Here is a 20496-nt window from a genome sequence, read left to right on the forward strand (position 1 = left end):
TGATTCTCATTTTGCGTTATTTTCTTGCGTTTGGGAGGGGAGGAAGTGAACAAGTTTTAATGAAGTGTTATATATTAAGGTAAATAAAATATTGAGGGAATTATTGCTGGGAATTCCTCATTCAAGTGCTTAATGAGTAAGCCGATTGGCTCTTTCTGGTTTCTTTCCTAAATATCTTGGACTTCTACTTTTTGTTACTCAGTCTCTCTTTTTTGTTTTTGTTATTCTTCTTACTAGAATTCTACTTTTTCTGTACTAATGGGGTCAGTGGATTTGGTGGTGGGAATGTCTTCTGTAAAGGCAGATGTTGAGTTTGTGACAAACTGGACTATTTTTGGTCATAGCCGGAAGGTCCAATAAGTATGGGAGTGTGACATTACAGCAAGGAAAAGGGAAAAGAGAAAAGAATGGACTAGAACATTGAAAGTTCTTATTAAGAGGAAAGAAAAGAAAGAGCTGGTTAGGAGCCAAGTTTAAGTTGGCTAAGCACTGGAGCTCAAGCCTGATACCACTGTGATAAAAACAGTGTAAGACTGCTCATGGAAATTCACCGTGTGTGTGTGTGTGTGTGTGTGTGTGTGCGCGCGCGTCTCCTCAGCTCTGTATCATCTCCAAAGAATAAATAATCAAAATATTTATTGAACAAAAAAGCTATCTCTTTTGGTAGCTGTGACAAGAAAAAAAAGGTCAGCAAACTAGTTGCTCTCAGGTCCTTTTTGTGTGATGGGCCTGAAGAAGGTAAGCAGAACTCAGACAGAGGCAGCTGAAGCTCAGTTGAATAGGTTGCAACCAGAAGGTGAGCCGTGAGCAGATCACCAAGTGTTCCCTCAAATCGTCATGATGGCAGTCACCCTTTTGGGTTAGACCACCAGGGGTCAGCGCATTGTCGCCAGGACTGGGTGTCAAAGGTACAGGGCAATGGATCCCAAACTTTTAAGAATGACAAGTGTTCGAGTACTGGTTCCTGGGTCTTACCTGTAGTGATTCTGACAGGAAGTCGGGGTGGGAGGTGGGGGAATATCCCTGGGAACGTTCATCTGGTAAAAGATGCAGGTATTGAAGGACCTTACCTTTGAGAAAGATGTGTAGGGTTTCTCTAGTTTGTTAATCTCATTAGAGGACTCTTGGTTTGGAGGCCACCAGGAGCCTGGTCCTGAGAGAGACTCACGGCAGCTGAGATGAAGAGGAAGTGCCTTTGTCACACAGACCTGGGTTTGAATCCCTTGTAGCTTTGCACAAAGTGCTTTTCTTGTCTGAAATTCAGGTTTCTCTTTCTAAAAGAGGACAACCATATGTGTACCTCTGGGATTTACAGAAATAATGCATACAAGGCGCTTAGGAGAGTGGTACAAAATAAGGCAATTAGTAAATACTACCACTTGCGGTGGGGAGAGAAGGGAAATGTCAGTGCTAAGCCCTCTGTGGCCAGGAAAATGGTCTGGGGCAGACAGAGCTAAGGTGTGACCAACCAGGAGGCTAGTTCTTGGATCTTGGGGGACAACGTCTGAAGATAGATCGTAGACTGGAAAATGCATAAACATGAGGGTGGGAGACACACTTTCTCACCTTTACAAATGTTTCCCAAGAGTGGTAATAAGCAACCCAGATGGCACAGTTAATTGGAATTGTCATTGATCCCCAAATAGTATTTAAGTCAATAGTTAGTTGATTTTCCTCAGGAAAACCTTTATAAGAACTTCTAGAAGGGAACAAAGAGAAATGCATCAAATTCAGTGATTTGTTCATATCTGCCACCCACTCCTCATGAAAGGAGTAATGAATGAGGAGAAAAATGGAAAGGAACAGGGACCACAAATCATAAGGCTGTAATGAAATGAAATCCTTTTCTGGTAATTCAGTGCGATGTCAGGTCGTACTGAACCGGCTGGCTTGCTTGCATCTGACTGTTGCCAGGTACTCTCCCAAGATGAAGCAGGAAGGGTAGAGGAAGCAGGCTGATACCTTAGTTAGGTGCCTTTCTTCAAAGACAAAGATAAAATTCAGAGGCACTTAGATGTATGCTGTAACTGAAACAGCCAACAAATTAATGGATGGGGGATATGAAGGACCGGTGGGGGTGGGATGCGACCAGACTGTCCCTAGGCAAATTAGTTAGCCTCTTTGGACCTTACTTTCCTCCCTAAGTGCCCTTCTGATCCTGATGCACTGTGATAAGGCACAGATGGTGGGACAAATCTCAATGCTTTCATATTTTCACCTGGGAAGTAGTCCCTAAACTAGGGTACCTAAGTTATTGCCGAACGCTAGCTATTTTGAAGATTTTTGTTTACTCTGAAATGGAAATTTTTCAGTGATTTTCCATAAACCCAAATTTCAACTTAAATATATTTTGACTAGTGCTGTTATTTCTCTGGATGCTACTGAGTATCTTCTCAGTAAATAACCCTGATAATGCATGGTAAGGACAAATAAATGATGAAGAAAGAAATGCTAACAGTAGCTACCGTTTTTTGAGCACTTAATGATCTCCTAGGTATTAGGCTTGGTATATTTCCTCTTTGATCCTTATACTGACTCTGTTAGGAGGCATCATTGTGGTGATTTTCTATGAGGATTTTAAGAAGTCACAGAGGTAGCAAATAATAGAGTTGGGATTTGAATCCAGGTCTTTCTAACTCTAAAATCCATGTTTCTAGTCCTGTAATATACCATAAATCTGCTATTCTAAGTGCATTCTTTTACTTTTCACTTGTGAGCACTTTAGGGGAGCACTTTTCCTAACAATAATATCATATACTGATATATATATATGTACATATACATATATATATGTATTTTTTTTTTTTTACTTTGAGCAGTGAGTTTACTGACTAGTCTGAACTTGCCTGTGGGCATATACATGAAAGTAACAATTTTTTCTTCTCCGGTTACTTAAGCTTGGTCAAATTTCCTTTTTCCTTGGGCAGATACCATGGTCTTTGTTTTTTTCTATAAAAAAATGAAAACAAAACACAACTGACTCTGTGTTATAAAAATTCAATCTCAATCCAATTTAAAAGTATCTCCTTTGACATTATCCATTCATATAAGGTCTTAGAATGGAAGGATGGGCTGTGGTGTGTCCCTTGGATACCATCTCTCTCTCCCTCTCCCAGGCTACTACAATTGGAGGAGATCTGGGGCAGGGAAGAAGGAGAAGAAAAGGACAAGTTTTTCACATTTCATGGTGAAGTCTTCATCCTTCCTCTAGTCAAGATTTTGATTCTTTTTCTGGTTAATGTTGAGTAGCGGGCTGAGGTCTGTGTATGGTAGGCATCCACATGACAGTTTTCAGAATGCTCTTTGGGGGCCTCTCCAAATTATTGAGATGGGAGGTCCAGCTCCAGTAAGATCTTATCCATGTAACACCGCCCTTCCCCAACACTACCACCCAGACTCTTGGGGCTGGGTCTGCTCCGTCAGCAGCCTGCGCTTGCTCATGGAATATGACAAGGTAACACGAACTGGCTTCTGCCCCTGAGTTTGCTTGCAAGTTGCCCCAGCGCTGTGCCCTCTCTCCACGGCTCTTTATTCCCCTCAGTTCCAATAGATACAGTAAGTGAACTGGCAAGGCCACTGTCTATGCAGATGTCAAAGTTAGCCAGGACACGCTGGAACCCTCTTCCCACAGCCCCTAGCCCTGGCTTGAAGAATGCTTCTCTGGGTGACCCCTGCACTGGCTCAGTGGTGACAGGTGTGTCCTTGGGGAGTGGATGAAAAACCAGCAGAGTCACTCTCTTCCACCCCCGTCAAGGGCGCCTCACAGCTTTGAGGACTTGCTGCTTCTCTTTCCCTGCTCCAGTCGTGCTTTTAGACTTCCCCGGGGAAAGGGGGGGAGCACAGTTTGGGGTGGCAGTTGAGAGCAGCAGAGCCACTTACTCTTCCTTCAGGGAGCCTGGAAGGACATGGACACCACACTTGTTCTCCAGTTTCTTTATCCCAATATTGGGGCCCCCAATGGCTCATTGCGGGGTGGCAGAAAAACTTGCACTTAACAGCTTTGTTACATTTGTGCACTTCTGGGGGCAAAAATTAATTGATATAAAATGAAAAACTTCTTCTTCGTAGAAGGCACTGTCAAGAGAATGAAAAGGCAAGCCACAGAATGGTAGAAAATACTGGCAAAAGACATATCTAATGATAAATTGTTATCCCTAAAGTACAGAGAACACTTAAAACTCAACAATAAGAAAATGAACAAACTGATGAAATAAGTGTGCAAAAGATTTGAACAGACTCCTGATCATGGAAGATATACAGATGGTGGATAAGCATTTGTATGATGCCCAATATCATATGTCATTAGGGAATTGCAAATTAAAACAACAATGAAATACTGCTACATACCCATTAGTACAATGAAATCCCAAATATTGACAACACTGAATGCTGGCCAGGATACAGAACAACAGGAACTCTCATTCATTGCTAGTGGGAATGCAAAATGGTACAGCCACTTTGGAAGACAGTTTGGCAGTTTTTTACAAAATTAAAAATACTCTTACCCTAAAAGACAATGATTTCACTCTATGATATTTACCTAAATGAGTTAAAAAAAAAACTTATGTCCATAAAAAAAACCTGCATAAAGGTGTTTATAACAGTTTTATTCATAATTTGCAAAGCTTGGATACAACTAAGATGTCCTTTAGTGGGTGAATAGATAAACTGTGGTATGTCCGCACAATAGAATATTATTCAGTACTAAAAATAAATGAGCCATCAAATCATGAAAAGAAATGGAGGAACTATAAATGCATATTACTGAGTGAAAGAACCCAGTCTGAGAGATTACATACTGTATGATTCTAACTCTATGACATTTTAAAAAGGCAAAACTATGGGGACGGTAAAGAGATCAGTGGTTTAGGAGGAGGGAGGGGTGAGTAGGTAGAGTGCAGAGGATATTTAGGGCAATGAAACTAATCCGTACTTATTACAAAGGTGAATACATGTCATTATGTATTTTTTCCAACTCACAGAACATACAATAGCAAGCGTGAACCCTAATGTAAACTATGGACTTTCAGTGATAATGATGTGTCAGTGTAGGTTCAATAATTCTAACAAAGCCCCTGGTGTGGGATGTTGATAGTGGGAGACACTGCGCATGTGCAGGGGTAAGAGGTATGTGAGAACTCTATACCTCCTGTTCCGCTTTGCTGTAAACCTAAAACTTCTCTAAAAAGTAAAGTTTATTAAAAATTAATTTATATTAAAACTATTCTTTTTAAAAAGATTTTTGTTTATTTATTTATTTGAGAGAGAGTGAGTGTGAGAATGAGAGAGCAGGAGTGGGGAGAGAGGCAGAAAGAGAGGGAGAAGCAGACGTCCCGCCGAGCAGAGAGCCCGACCCAGGGCTCAATCCCAAGACCCTGGGATCATGACCTGAGCCGAAGGCAGACGCTCAACCGACTGAGCCACCGAGGTGCCCTATTGAAACTATTCTTATAAAGAGTCACAGGTAGCCAAAAGAGAGAAATCTGCTTTCCAAATGGATAACAGATTTCTTCACATCTGTGTGGGACCAAGTAATCTGTTCTATGTTTGTCCATCCCTTGGACAGAGAATGCCTAGCAAATGATAGATGCAGTTTCGTCTTCTACCTCCTGTCTGTATTTTATGCTAGGAGATACTGATCCTGAGATGACTAGACAGCAGCCCAGGTGGAGGGGTACAGATACCTCTTCCTGGAAGCCTTCTCCTAGATAGTGCAGCCACCTCAAGTCTGCAGAGAACTCTGCATCAGTTACGGTTCGGCATGATGTAACTCTATAGTGAGTCATTATTACCTAAAAAAACGACAGCTGGGATTCTGTTTTCTTAGAACACTCTTTTCTCTGTTCACGACTTTGGTTGGTCTTCAGTTGGTAGAAGAAGCAGAGAAAGACAAAACTGAAGCTGTCAAGTCAGACATGGTATAGCTCTGAGGCATTTAGTCTCAGAGGGCAAAACCGGCATTTGACTACTGTAGTATCATTTCACGTTCAGTGTGGACATCCATTCTGTGCCTTGGTCTCTCAGACACCCGCTACCCACGTAAGATGTCACACACAACTAATGAAGAGTTAATATTTGGCATTTTTCCTCCATGTGTCTCTAGGTGATGGGGTTATAAGTGATTTTAAATTACATTTATGCACCTTCTGAAAGTTGTTCTTATAATGAGTATGCATTGTTTATCATCAGAAAAAAATAAATCTATTTCCATATGAAAACTTGGATTACTCCCAAGAAAAATAGAGTAGTTATGAGAGCGTTGAAAGATGAGGGTTACATGGGCTTGTCCTGTTAACATAGAAGAAGGACAACAAATAGCCTGCACTTCTGTGGCATTCTGTATGTGCCCAGCACTGGTTCGAGCTCATTATTTTACAAACTAATGTAAGCTTCAGAACCTCATGAGGGAACTAACATTGATAGGCCCATTTTACAGAGAAGGAAACTGAATCACAGAAAGGCCATAACCAGCCCATTATTAGATAGCTAGTCACGGGTAGAGTTAAAATCTGAGAACAAGCGCTTAGCTTAGCTTAGCTTAGCTTTATCACTCTGCTGGGTTACAAAAAAACAAAATAGTAAGAACAACATTGCATTAGCTAAAGATCAGAGCTCTTAATGTAATAAAAATAAATAGACTGGAAATAGAATATAGAAAAGCTTAATAGGAAAAATGAAGCACCATAAATCAGTGAAACAGAAGGTGGGTAGTTTTACAGTGCTATTTGGGGAAAGTAGTTATTTAGACTTTAAAAATTCAGTTTAGCGTACCCCCTCCATAAAAATAATTACCCATTTTATTCCACATAAATTCAGAAGTTAAATCTAAATAGTTAAGCCAAAATAACTTGGAAGAAATATAGATGGGTATCATCTGATCTCTGGATGAAGAAAGATTTCCTAAACTTAAAAGCAATTAAGAAAATCACAGAGGAAAATACTGATGGATAAAATAAAAATTTTCTGTATATCATAAGACAAGAAAAATAAGATAAACAGTGAACGTATTTAAGAAATTGTTATTTTTCATACATACCTGTAAGAAGACCACAAAAGAGGAATGGAAGTGGCTAGGAAATATTAAACATACTCTCTAATAATACAAGAAAGACAAATTTTCAAAAATTCAAATTACAGCAAAAATTAGGTGGCATTTTTCACAGAGCAAGTTTTAACTGGGAATAATCAAGGTTGTCAGGAGCTCTGCAGGGTGGATGGATGGTTGCATGTACAACCTTTCTAAAAATAATTCACCAATAGCCACAGAAAGTTTGAAAACAGCCGTGTTTTTCAAATCAATATTTTTATATAAGGATTTATCCTAAGAAAATGGTTATGTGGACAAATATTTATGTTCAAGTTTTCATCACATCATCATTTCTAATAGTGAGCTGTTAGAAACTACTTAATATTTAATAAAATTGGATTAGTTGGTAATAACTGGAAAATATGGCATAGCTATAGGGTGGACTAACCCACCACAATTAAAATCATGTCATGAATAGTTCTTAGTGAGAAGAGAACATGGCTATTAGATAGTGTTTTATTTATTTATTTATTTTAAGGATTTTATTTATTTATTTAACAGAGAGAGACACAGCGAGAGAGGGAACACAAGCAGGGGGAGTGGGAGAGGGAGAAGCAGGGGGAGTGGGAGAGGAAGTAGACTCCCCGCCGAGCAGGGAGCCTGATGTGGGGCTCGATCCCAGGACCCTGGGATCATGACCTGAGCCGAAGACAGACGCTTAATGACTGAGCCACCCAGGCGCCCCTAGATAGTGCTTTAAGTGTAACCAAAGGGGATACATAATTATTTATGTATCTAGTTAAAAATAATAATGAAAAAGGACTTGAAAGATCATGACAAATGTTCACCATGGTTATAAGTAGTGGTAGGGATTTCTATCTCTTATAAGCTGCCTAAAACAGATAATAATGGAAAAAAGCTTATTTTCAATAAAAAAATAAAAAGTATAGGGGCAATACAGAGACAAAGGAAAAAGGGCAGATCATTGAAAATGGTGAGAGACACACAAATATGATCCTAAATCAGGGATGATGGCAGAGTGGGAGGAATTCTAGAATGAATAAAAATAATGAAACCATTAACGCTCTTGGACAACCCCTTCAAAGCAAGAGAGTCAATAGAAAAACTGCAAGGACAGTTGCCTCTCTCTCTAACTGTGGGAAGAGCTGCCAATCCATCTCCTGGGATATGTTGATAGAAGCCGGTTTTTCTCTAAAACAAACCAGTTCTCTGCCCAAACTCATGTTTTTACAGATGTCACGTAGATTCTCAGTGTTACCTCTAAAATGTCTGGCTAAGATGTTTTCAAAGGAATGAGTCTTGGAATTCAGTCGGTAGCATTTCTCTTTAAGTCTGTGAACTTTCCAATTCATACTCTATTATAAATTGGGGAGGGGGTCAGCAACAAAGGTATATGTAATTGGTCTATGAGCTGTTGCCTTTATTTTTCTATAAATACACACAGAATTGTCCAACTTTTCCCACTGTCATTTCAACTGGACTTTCTAAAATGTCTTAGAGAAATTTGAAGCTCTGATTATTTTCTTCAAACGCTTGTCTCTCCCGGGAAGTTGGACATATCTATCTCTTGTAGGCTCTGCTCCTTGTCCAGGAGGATTTATTTCCCTGCATTTTTAGTTCTCATCTTGACCTCTTGGTTCCAATCAAACCCTTCCAGAATTGGGCCCTAACATGCTTGTCTTCAGCATACCGGATCCCTGGTCCACACTCAAGTTTATGCTCTCAGTTTCTGTCTCCTCAAATTACTCTGGGATCTCTTCCTATGTTCCCTTGCACTAGCCTGCCTACCACCACCTAATCCCAGATATCCAAAGTGAGTGGCCATGTGTGTCGGCATTGTAGAAAAGAATATTGTTTTCTCATTCCTTTTTGGGAGGTATCAATGTATTTGGTTCAAACATGAATGTAATCATTTCTAATAAACTTGAACAGAAATTAGGTGCATTTCAAGCTGTATTTTCCATTGAGTCATCACTGAGCTGTTTTATATAGAGAAGAACATTTTTTCTCCCTTCTCTTAGTAACATCCCGTGGGCTTCGCCATCAGCCCACAATAGGAGATTCTGGCTGTTGGATCTCAAAAGGTGATGTCACCGATTCCAGAGCCTGAATCATCATGGTATGTTCATTGTGTCACTGCTTTGTTCTGTGGCTCCAAGCAGATGATGTGTGTGAATTCACACTCCGCCATGCTCTCTTTCTTTCCTCTCTCATCTCTCCTTTCTCTCTAAGGGCAGTTTTGGCTGTCACCAAACACTGTCCCCCAAGTGCCAAATTTTCAAATGCCTATTTATAGGAACATCTTGTCACTTGGGCCAGGTCATCTTTCAGCGAGCACATGCCTACTGGTAGTATAGCTATGATTTTAGCTGCTGTTTTGTAAATATAGAAGTCAGGAACAGAATTGTAAAATGCTAATTTAAAATCAGAATGTCTATAGGTAGGTTGAAATGCCTGTGGAGTCACTCAGTGTCTTCAGAAGTGTGGAGCCTGTTTAGCCTGGGATTGTACTCCACGTCACATGAGCCCCTTTGTTTCCTCTTAGAAATCCTGGTGCTGTTAACCTCTCAGGTAACCCTGCCACTGCGTCTATCTCTAGCACTCAGTAATTCGTTTAGCAAATCTAAGGAGAGCGCCAATCGCCAGGCATTCTGGTAGGTGTTACAGACACAAGTGAAAAAGAGTTGAGACCCTGCCCTGAGGGAGGGGCAACCTACTAGAAAATATGGAAAAGAAAGAGCCAGTTAATAATATGGTGTGGTAAGAAAAATCCCCCATGCTGTAGGACCATGAGTTCAAAAGAGGGATGCTCAGAATGGATTTGGAGAGGGTTGGTCAGGGAAAATTTCCTGGAGAGGCAGTCTAGAATCTGAAGGAGAGAGGCAAAAACTGTGTGGGTCTGATGCTTTCAGGTCCCTCCTCCACGGGAGGCACCTTCATGATGCGTGTGACCCAGGCACACACAGGGATTCCAGAAGCACTAGGGGAAGAGGGCAGTAAGTCATGCAAACCAAACTTGGCCAAGCTCTGGGAAAATAACAACCATTAATCTCTGGTTCTGGGGATGTCTTGGTTTGTTAAAATTTGGGGGCGTTTTCTCAGTGTTACTAAATACACGTTATACAAAAACTATATATAAATGATGATTTCTTTTTTGTGAACAAAAGTCTTGAATGTGTCTTGCTGGATCCCAGGGTTCTTCTGGTGTCCGACTGCACATCTAACTTTCCTGGAAGTTAGCGTGAGGCCCAGACTGAGCTCTGAGAATGGACCCACCTCGTGAATAACCCATTCGAGAGGATCTGTGCGGGCAAGGCTGAAGCGACGCTGCCAGTTCCCCAGGATGCCCTCCATAAAGTTTTCTTTGTTCTCCTCAGATTCTTTGAACCTTTGTATCCTAACGCTGGCCACGACTGCTCTTCAACTTGATCTGCCTGTGATGTCCAGGGACTCCACTTAACTCCTCCCTCCTCCTCATTCTTCCTGCAGTGTCCCGATATCCTTATTCATGTTATGACTAACCCCGCCCCCCCACTGCTATGACTTGCACAACTACAACCACCACCACCACGGTTTTTGCTACTACTGCTATTTGTACTTCTACTCCTCCCACTGCTGCTACTGCTAGTCAACTACTACTTGCACTACTACTACTACGACTACAGCTCGTACAGCAATAGCCACTTCTTCCGCTACTGCTTAGACTCCTACGCCTTCTACTTCTCCCTCTCCTCCTCCTATTGCTATTTGTACGTTTTAAAGATTTTTAAAATTTATTCATTTGAAACAGAGAGAGAGAGAGAGAGTGAACATGAGCGGGGAAGGAGCAAGGACAGAGAGAGAAGCAGACTCCCCGCTGAGCAGGGAGCCCGATGTGGGGCTCGATCCCAGGAACCTGGGATCATGCCTGAGCCAAAGGCAGACGCTTAATGACTGAGCCACCCAGGTGCCCCCACTTGTCTTTTCTTACAAAGGCACTAATCCCGTCACTAGGGTTCCACCCTTATGACGAAATTACCTTCCAAAGACTTCATCATCAACTACCACCTCGTTGCGTATTAGGGTTTCAATATATGAATTTGGCGGGGGTGGGGATGTAAACACGCAGTTCATAATCCAAGGCAAACAAAGGGTCTTCTTGGGGGCAAGTGGGCCTCATTAGAGGAGAAATACAGTCCAGAGGACTCCAGAATCAGCAGTCAGTGAGGAGCCCTGAATACTCCATCCTGACACTCCGGGAGTGTCCCTAGGCGTTCCTTTCCTGTTTTGTTTTCTTTTTGTTTTTGTTTGTACTGTCTGCTGAGTGTTGGTTGTCATCGGCTTAGAGATGTTATTTCTTGGCCAAAAAGATACCCTGAGGTACTGTAGTTGAAACCACCCCTCTTGGGGACAGGGGAAGAGGTGCCTGGATTATCAGATCATTGTTAACATCAGCAATTCCTATGTAACCCAGCAAATATATGGACTCTTTGACATACTCTACAAGTTTTATTATTTTTTAAAAACCACTTTTTTATGGAAAAAATCTTACTTATTGTAAGACTACATAAAATAAAGAACACATAAACTAATTACAATGTTTTTGTCTATGCTAGTTGAGGGGCTGTGTGCACGGGCGCACTTTAACAAATGGGTCAGAGAATGTAGAAATTCCTTACCTAGAGGGCATGAAGATAGAGCAGGTGTCAGATTGGTCTTAATCAGACCACTGAAGAGGGACTTTTAGTGATGGAGAAAGAGGTATGGCCTGTGTGGCTAAGAATAGAAGGTGTGTTCAGCCTCAGGCCATGAGTTAGTGGGGCTCTCTCTCTTGTTGTTTTGAAGTAATGTCAACCTCAGTAGACATCTTCCCCCCCAAATTTATTGAGGTAAAATTGACAAAATTGTAAGATATTTAAAATGTATAACATGACAATCTGACATATGTACACATTGTGAAAGGGTTTCCCTCCTTGAGTTAATTATCACATCCATCACCTCACCTCTTTATCCCTTTCTTTGGTGTGGGAGAACATTTAAGTTCTATTCTCCTGGCAAATTTCAATTATATAATATAGTGTTAGCAACTAGAGTCCCATGTTATATATGAGATCCTCAGACCTTATTCATCTTAGACAGAGAGCCTTCTTGTTGAAGCACCCTTTGTGCTAAAGACCTGTGATAAAAGGGTACTTAGGAGATAAAAAAGAGAATCATTGACTATTGATTGCTATCTGAACATGACCTTCCTTTCACTTCCTTTTCCAGAATGTTGCCATAGACAGAGACAATGAAAAGCAGGGGAAAATGGTCTGGAGGAGGGCTGGGGATGACTGGGGTATCACACCAATCCCGTGTACAATGACTATTATTATTATTTTTGCTGGCAGCTTGAACCAACTTTCAGAAGTCCCTGCTAAGTGTTGCCACCAAATCTTTGTAGGTAATGCTTTTCCCCTTCAAGAACTTCAGATAGAGCTAATTAGGGATGCTTCGTGTCCCTATCCAATCCCGCCCTATGTGCTAGGGAGCACTCCGAGTATGCAGTTTGTACAGTCTGTATATTCATTACAATTCACGCGGACATTTGTTCATATTCGCTACCCAGTGATGGAATCAGCAAGATTTGTTTGTTACATAGTCATTCTCTTGGCTTATTTAATTTTATCCCTGTTTATACCAAAAGGGATTTAAAGTGGCTACATTTTAGTAAAATTGAATAAGCTGGCTCTTGACCACATTTAGCGTGATTTCTCTTTTCTTTTACTATTTTTGTTGTTGCTTAATTCATTGTGAGCATAGAGAGTTCTCTTGCGTTTGAGAAGCTGGTATCATCCCTAAGTAAGGAAAGGAAAATGGAGTTTTAAAACTGTGCCTGAAATGCCAGAAATTTGGAAGAGACGAAACACCAGATTCATAAGAAAAGACATCAAGCCCCACCACCTTTAAGGAGCTGAAATAATAGTTCATCTGTTTCTAAGATACTGGGGGAAGTTAAATCAAACAGGAAACAACAGAAGTTTCTGAGTCAGAGAGGAACTGCTTGTTACTCATTTGACTCCGCAAGCATAATGATGATGCCATTGCCCTGAAACACACAGCACTTAAGATAACTCACTGTCGATTATGAAAATACTATGGTGATATTTCGCATCACGTCATCTCATGGGCAACTTCGTCTTCTCCATTTCTTTTTGAGTCCACCAACCCTTCATACCTTGAGAACTAGACTGTGTTTTCACAAACGTTTTAGAACATGGGGCACTCTGAGGAAGAAGGAGTTAACTTAACCCTCTCTGTCTTTGGGGTGACCTACCTCATCCTGTGTAACTCGAATGGGGAAACTACACAGAACAAATGGAAAGATCAGTATTCCTCTGGCATAACTGAGATGATGCCCAGCTTCTCAAAATACAGGCTAAAAATGAACGTTAGATGCAAAAGTGCTGTAAACACTAATCTTGGCCTCCTGCGGACGGCAGTCATCTGTAAGACGCAGACAACTTGCTACACCCGATGAAAACCGTGAAGGGGAAGCCAAATGGGGAAGTGGGATGGAAGGTTTTAAGTTAGTGGTGTCTTCACATTTTGGAAAAGGAGTAAGTCAGTGTGGCATTGGCAGAAGTCACACTGTAATCACTGCTGTCATATGCTCTCTTGTAATGTACCTAAGAATGCTGGTTCCTTTTTACCCTTTAATCTTCATACGAGAGAGAAGGTCTCTCTTCCTAAAGCAACAGTCTGATTATTCTGTCCACACGCCATGGCAACGCTCAGCAGCTCAGGAATGCTCGGATCTTTGTATTCATGTTTGTTGAGGGCTTCCTCGTGGCAGGGACTTGTGCAGCGCTTGACTATCCACAGAATCCTACAAGGCTGGTACTATGTCCTACAGAGGTGAACACTGAGGCAGAGAGAGAAGATGAAGTTCTTCCTGATAGCTTTCATTGCTTCATTGCATTCGGACCCCATAAAGTGCATGTAGCACTCATTTATCTTCCCCCCCCAACTTTATCATTATTTTAGACACTTAAACTGTTTTTGAAGTTACAGAAGTATGTGTATAAATAAGGCAAGGCGTAAAGCATACGTGGAGATAGACAAAAAGGAGTCTTCCCTCCCTTACACCTAAGGGCTACTCCACAGAGGTAACTACTATTAATTTTAATGTATTCAGAAATTGCCTCTGCATAAACCAGGATGTACACACATAGGCGTGCACATTCATTTTCATTTGTGGCTCTCTTAAGGTCCTTGTGTTATACCTTGACATATTATGGTCATTTGTGAACATGTTTATTTCCCTAAATTGACTGTGAGTGCTCTGAGGTCATGCTATGCCTGCTGTTCTGGTTATCTATTATGAAGTAACAAGTGATCCCAAGACTTAGAGGTTAAAACTAATGACAACATTTTTTTTTTTTCTTTTTGCTCATGGATCTGCAATTTGAGCAAGGCTGGGAGGGGGCATCATCTTTGCTCCACTCAGCATCGGTGGGGATGGCTCAGAGGCTAAGGCTGGAATGTGAAGGCTCACTTGCTCGTTTGTGGGTATTTGTGCTGGCTTCCAGCTGGGACCTCAAGTGAGATGGTGGCCAGGACACCCACACATGGTCTTTCCGTGGAGCTGCTTGACATCCTCAGAATATGGTGGCTGGGTTGCATACATCCCCAGAGAACAGGGCAGAAACTATATATATTTTTATAATGTACCCTTGGATGTCACAGAGCCTCATTTCTGCAGTAGCCACAGCCTTACCCAGACTCAAGGGGATAGAATGTATAGCCTGCCTCTCAAAAATCACATTGTAAGGAAGCGTGTGGGATAGACTGTATCGATGAGGCCATCTTTAAAAAATACAACTTGCCTCAAGTAGCTTTCCATGCTAGGCTCATCCCTCTACTGTCCTGATTTATCTCATAGCTTTGTATATAGTAGATGCTCAGTTAATGTCCATGAAATTGAATTGTTGAATCCCAGTTAGGAAGAGGAAGAGGAAGAAGTTTTCTGCACTGAGCTGGGCTAACAAGGGTGGAGAGGTGGTGGCTGGTCCTCGTAAAGATACTTCCCCATTACCTCAAAAGGAAGATTCAGGTACAAAATCTCACTGGAGACAATTGTTAGGGGTTGCTGAAAAGGTGTTTATAAAATGACTCCCCTGTGGTAACCGGCAGATGCCTTTGAGCTGTCTTCTTTGTCCAAAAGGCGTGTGAAAAGTGTCATTTGACTGTGCAGGAGAAAATGGGACTAGTGTTGTGCCGAGTTTCATGTGAGCAGGTGCACTGGACCTGCATCCTCTAGGGACCACTGGCAGTGCATAAAGCCCTGCCCCTTCCTAGTGAAGCTCACCTGAATTGCTCAAAAGCCTGAGCAATGGTTTGGCAGTGGTTAAATGAGGATGAAAGTGAAAGTCTGGGTAGAAAAGATGAGGCCCAAGGTCCGGGCTATGTCCTACTGGCTCTTAGACTCCGTGAAAAGAGTTATTATAGGTGCCCATGAGAGAAAAGCCTGGACACGATGGTATCTCTGTTGGCCTTCTGGTACCAACACTAGGTCTATAACACCCACTGAGGCCTGGCATCAGAGAACACATCTCTTGACCAAGCAAAGCAGAGTAAGCTATGCATAGAGAGGTGTGGACACAAGAGGGATGTCCCTATTCACATAATTTGTTTCAAAACCCATTCCTATTATGTCTTATTTTGTCTTTTTTGTTTCTCTATCTTCTCCTCTGTCCTGCCCTTCATCCTCTCACACATGGCTTCCTCATTCAGCTCTCTACCTCGTCTGCTCACTAGACATTGACATGTTTATTGTCTCTTGGTGTCACATCACTCAAACCAAAACCCCCAAATGAGACCAGCGTGACCCCGGGGAATAATCTTTCTCCCACCTCCCGCCACGTTCACACGTACACCTGCAATACACATACTTGTAGTCTCTCTCATAGGGGTCTAATTGGGGCATTCAAGCTCCAAGTGTTCTGCTCTTCTTCCTAGTTTGAACTTGGTAGAGTGAGAAAATAGAATCATTAAGGTTCTGTGATGATGTGCTTACAAGAACTTAGACCCAGAGATATAACTTTAAAAGAGTTTGTGCTCATATTTAAGTGCATTTAGAAAAAATCTATCAGAGAGACAAGGGCAATATCTTTGGCCAAATGTTTCTGGCTACCTGTAGGAGCTTTCTGTCATATTGCCTATGCTGAGTTCCCATCCATACGGGTACCCATTGTATTGTTTGACTCCATTTCCCCTTTAGTTTATTATTATTTTTAACATTTAAACTACTTTAATAAAACATTACTTTTGAATAGGTCATTAAAGGCCAACCTTCAGTTGCCTACCAATCACTGTCCACATTCTTCCTCTACTGATAAGATTCGCTAGTAGAGTATGACTTCTTGGTAACCACTGGGAGTTGTCTCACATAGAAAGAGGCAGCAACTGAGACAAATTCAATGACAGTCTTTGGATGCTCAGGTCAGATTCTCTGGTTGGACAGTAGTCTGAAGGGATATACTATTATCTAGTATAGTTATTATAGTATCTCTTGGTGTCAGTTATCAGTATAGTTATATACTAGATATATTATCTAGTATAGTTATTATACTAGATAATAACTAGAATTATCTAGTGGAGTTCAAGACATATATTTAGGGTAGTTTTCAGAACTATTGTTTTTAGAAAACTACAGAATCTTAATACTTGTTGACCTCCAGAAATGGCTTCTGTAGTGTGGGATAAAGAGAGAATTAGATTTCCCAATGTGATTTAATTTTTGGACCTCAGAGTTTGAGCTGGAATTTACTGTTTACTGGAGTTTGGCTGTAGCGGTGGCAGTGAAATTGGAGTCAGACAGTGGAGCAAAATCATTAGGCTCCTTACCATCACTGTCCATGGTATCATCATCCTTCCTATCACCCAGTATGTCTCAGAATTCAACTCCCACTCCCATTGCGCCTTACATCTAAGAGTCACTATGGAAGTCCTATTCCTATCCTTCTCCTGTGCTTCTGGCTTCTACTCTTTCCCCCTTTTCTCTATGGGCACTGCTCTAGTTCAAGACTTTATTGCCTATTTCTAAGATTATGGCAATAGTCAAACTGGACTTCAGCTTTCTCCCTTCCAGTTATCTTATAATCAAGTCAATTTTCCTAAAATTTCCATTTAGTTGATGTATGCCTCCGCTCAAAAAATTAGTGATTCCCCTTTGATTATTGAGTCAAGTCCAAAGTATTTAGCATAGTTAATAGAGCCCTCACCCATCCAGTCTCGGTAAGGTGTTTGGTAGCTATCTCTTACCCAGCAGCCCACACTTCTGAAACACCAGCCTTGTTACCAGTCTCTGATCAATTTTCTGTGTTTTCTCCTCCTGACGACTCTCTTTGTACTCTCATCCATAAGCAGAATGTTGATTCTCCCATGACCACCATATCTAACTGTTGAAATTATACTAATATGTCTAAACTTGTCTTCCTCCTTCAGAGACAACTCCTGCCCCATCCCAAGGAGAAATTAATCCCTTGGCTTTGTCTTCTTGAAATTCTTTGTACCATTCTCTGTCTTTTATTCTGTGGAAGTGAGTATGTTGATCTCTCACTAGATTATAGGCTCATTCTGGGCAGAGATGATGCTTTAAAAACTTCAGCATCACTTTTCCTTAGCTTAGAGCCAGATATATAGTAGGCCTTTCCTAAAGGTTGTTGTTTTAAATCGAATTTTCACAGATTCTCTCTGGGGATAAAAGTTAAATTTAATCCAGACTATCAACTCAAGTTTTTCTCTATACAAAGTGTGTAAAGCAAGTGTGATGAAAATGTACAATTGGTTTGTTTTCTTATTACTATGATTATATGTTCCAAGTTAAAAATTTTAAATATGGTTGAGTAAAGAATGCTTAAGGGATATAATTGTTGAAGGACAATAGGGACAATAGGACTGTTTCCTCAAACCCTGGATGTACAGTGACTGCACTTGCGTGTTAGAATTGATCAACTCTTGTAGATACAAACTCTCAATATATAGTAATACCAATAGTTGCTCACCAGACATGCTGATATGGGAAGTCCTTAAATATCTTGGTATATATGCATATCTTATGCCTTTATTTTCCTCATCTCTTTTTATAGGTGATTCTATTGTGTGGTGTGCTTATGAGACATGAGACCACCAATGTGTTTTTCCATCTTCAACTACACTATCAAGATCTAACTGATGTGTGAGCTAGCCTGAGAATTAGGGTCACAGAAAATTGCATAGTAAAATTGCATAAAACTGCTATTTTTAAAGAAAAGCTGTTTTTGTGATTTGTTGTTCTGAATCTTTCTTCCCTTGCATTAAAAAAATGATCACTTTCAGAACTGATTCTCTTTGCACCTTGTAATAATATTTAGTTATCCTCTTTTCAGTTTTGAATAGTGCATCATTTTTCCATCACTACCTCCAGGTAATGTATACTTTCTTGGGGGTAATGTTATTCATAATGGACTTGCTTTTTCAGTCCCCACCACACATTTAACTATTTCTCTTGGGTACAGATCTTTTTTTTGAAGCCAGTGGGAACTTTGTTCACAGATGAAATATGTGGCAGGAAGGGGGACATTTCCCACCTTCCTCTCTCTCTCTGACTCTTTCATCATGTGTAACAATGTTTTCCACTCCTCTGTAGATAAGAATCTTTTTGTGAATTTTCTATATTTAACACCAACACTAAATGCTGTTAAGCAGCATCAGCCATTCTCACCACACCCACCCAGATTAAAAGTGAGTCAAAGACAATTAGGTTACTCTAGCAGGAACTGTCATGCCACAAACTGATAATTTTTGACAGTATCCTCCAGTCCTTATAGATGCAAACAATGTGCTCTCTTCTGCAAAGAGACAGACTAAGGCAATTTCCTTTTTTACCACTTAAAAAAATTTTTTTTTAAAGAGAATAGAATATATTTTCTTTCTTTTGCATTCTTGATCCTTTGCTTGACTTGTTAGGGCAAGAAAGTTACTTGATGATACTCAGTTCTTATGTGTAATCACTGTATTTCATCCAACCGCCTTCCCTAGATGTCTTGCCTAATTTTGTAAAGCTTCAGAAAAAGAGACTTCACAAATTCCTTGACGGTACATGCTAATGTTGAGTGCTCTTTCCTTTCTGGAAAATGTCACCTCAAGTAGTCACTTGAAGAGTAATAATAACCAGATTGCTCTTGTCTGGACATCTGAGGATGTCAAGTCTAGTCCTCTTTTAGTCAATTGAAAGGCTAATATCAGGTCAGCTCTTGTGCTTTATCCAAACGGTGTCATTCAAGTCTTCGCTTCTTCCTGACTTCTTCTCTGCTTCTTCTTCCAAATATCCACAACTTAGGACAGGCTAAACCTGGGGCTTTCTTTACTCTAAAGTTAGTCTCCATATTTAAGTGTCTTCTTTATGAAATAAACCAAGTGGGGGAAGTTTGCTTTTCACCAACCAGTTCAACTCTGGCTCTTCTGGATAAGGAACTCAAGGCCCAAGAAGAATTACACCTGTGACAAGTTTTAATAAAGGATATCCTTAGTCCTACAATTTAAGTGTTTTCATATGCATGGGATTAAACACTTGAGGGCAGGCCATATATCTTTTCTAAATATTCAGCTGTAAATTACTGTTAAACTGATTTTAAAGCCCAGTGCCACCACTCTCTTACCCTGAGTAATTTTGTTTTGGAATTAATTTGTTTCTTCTAATTTATTTAGAATAATATTCTATGTTCTTGGGCAAATCTAATACCGGATATGCTGACATGGGAAGTCCTTAAATATTTTGGTATATATACAGATCTTATGCCTTTATTTTCCTCATCTCTTTTACAGACAAATTTCCTTGTCTGTAAAATGTAGCAGAGGAAGGGGATGTCCTGAGGACATTTTTGCTCTAATGACATTTTTTAAATTTTGTGACTTTAGGTGAACTTTAGTGTGGATAAAAAGGTGATTGGAAAGGATGGCGGGGTAGAAAGAGAAGAATTCTAAAGTTAAAAAAGATTTGGGTGTCAGGCAGAACCATCTTCCTCCCTCTGCGAGAGTCTTCCCATAACTCAGGAAGAGTCTGTGACTTCTCCTCTTCCTGCTGCTTTCTTTCTTATTCTTCTTTGTTTCCTATTTTCCTTCTCTTTCCCATTATGTTCTGCTTTCTCTTTCTTTCTTTTCATTTTATTCTTCCAGAGGTAAAAAGGCATAATTTTCTAAGCAGCACACTTGGAACATTTTGGGAATGACCACCCCAAGTTCTTATTCTTGTGTAGACTCATGTTGAACAAAAAGACTGTGGCAGTGTCCATGTGTATTTTACACTTTACTACTAGTATATTAAATTGAGTTTGCATTTCCCTAGTTTTCCACCTGAGACAAGAAAGGCTTTGGAGAGAGGATATTTATTAGAGCACGAGACGCCTTCCGTAGGCATAGCCTTTTTCCTTCTCATGAAGAAACGG

General features: G+C 40.6%; 1 protein-coding gene across 2 annotated transcripts in view; it reads left to right on the top strand.

The window, feature by feature from the left end:
* The window catches only part of CYTIP (cytohesin 1 interacting protein), a 75135-nt gene that overhangs the window by 1939 nt on the left and 52700 nt on the right, over positions 1–20496 (top strand). The window lies entirely within an intron of this gene.

Source organism: Leptonychotes weddellii, chromosome 3 (genome assembly GCF_054177405.1).
Source record: "Leptonychotes weddellii isolate Sample4059 chromosome 3, ASM5417740v2, whole genome shotgun sequence".
In the NCBI taxonomy this organism is placed as follows: Eukaryota; Metazoa; Chordata; class Mammalia; order Carnivora; family Phocidae; genus Leptonychotes; species Leptonychotes weddellii.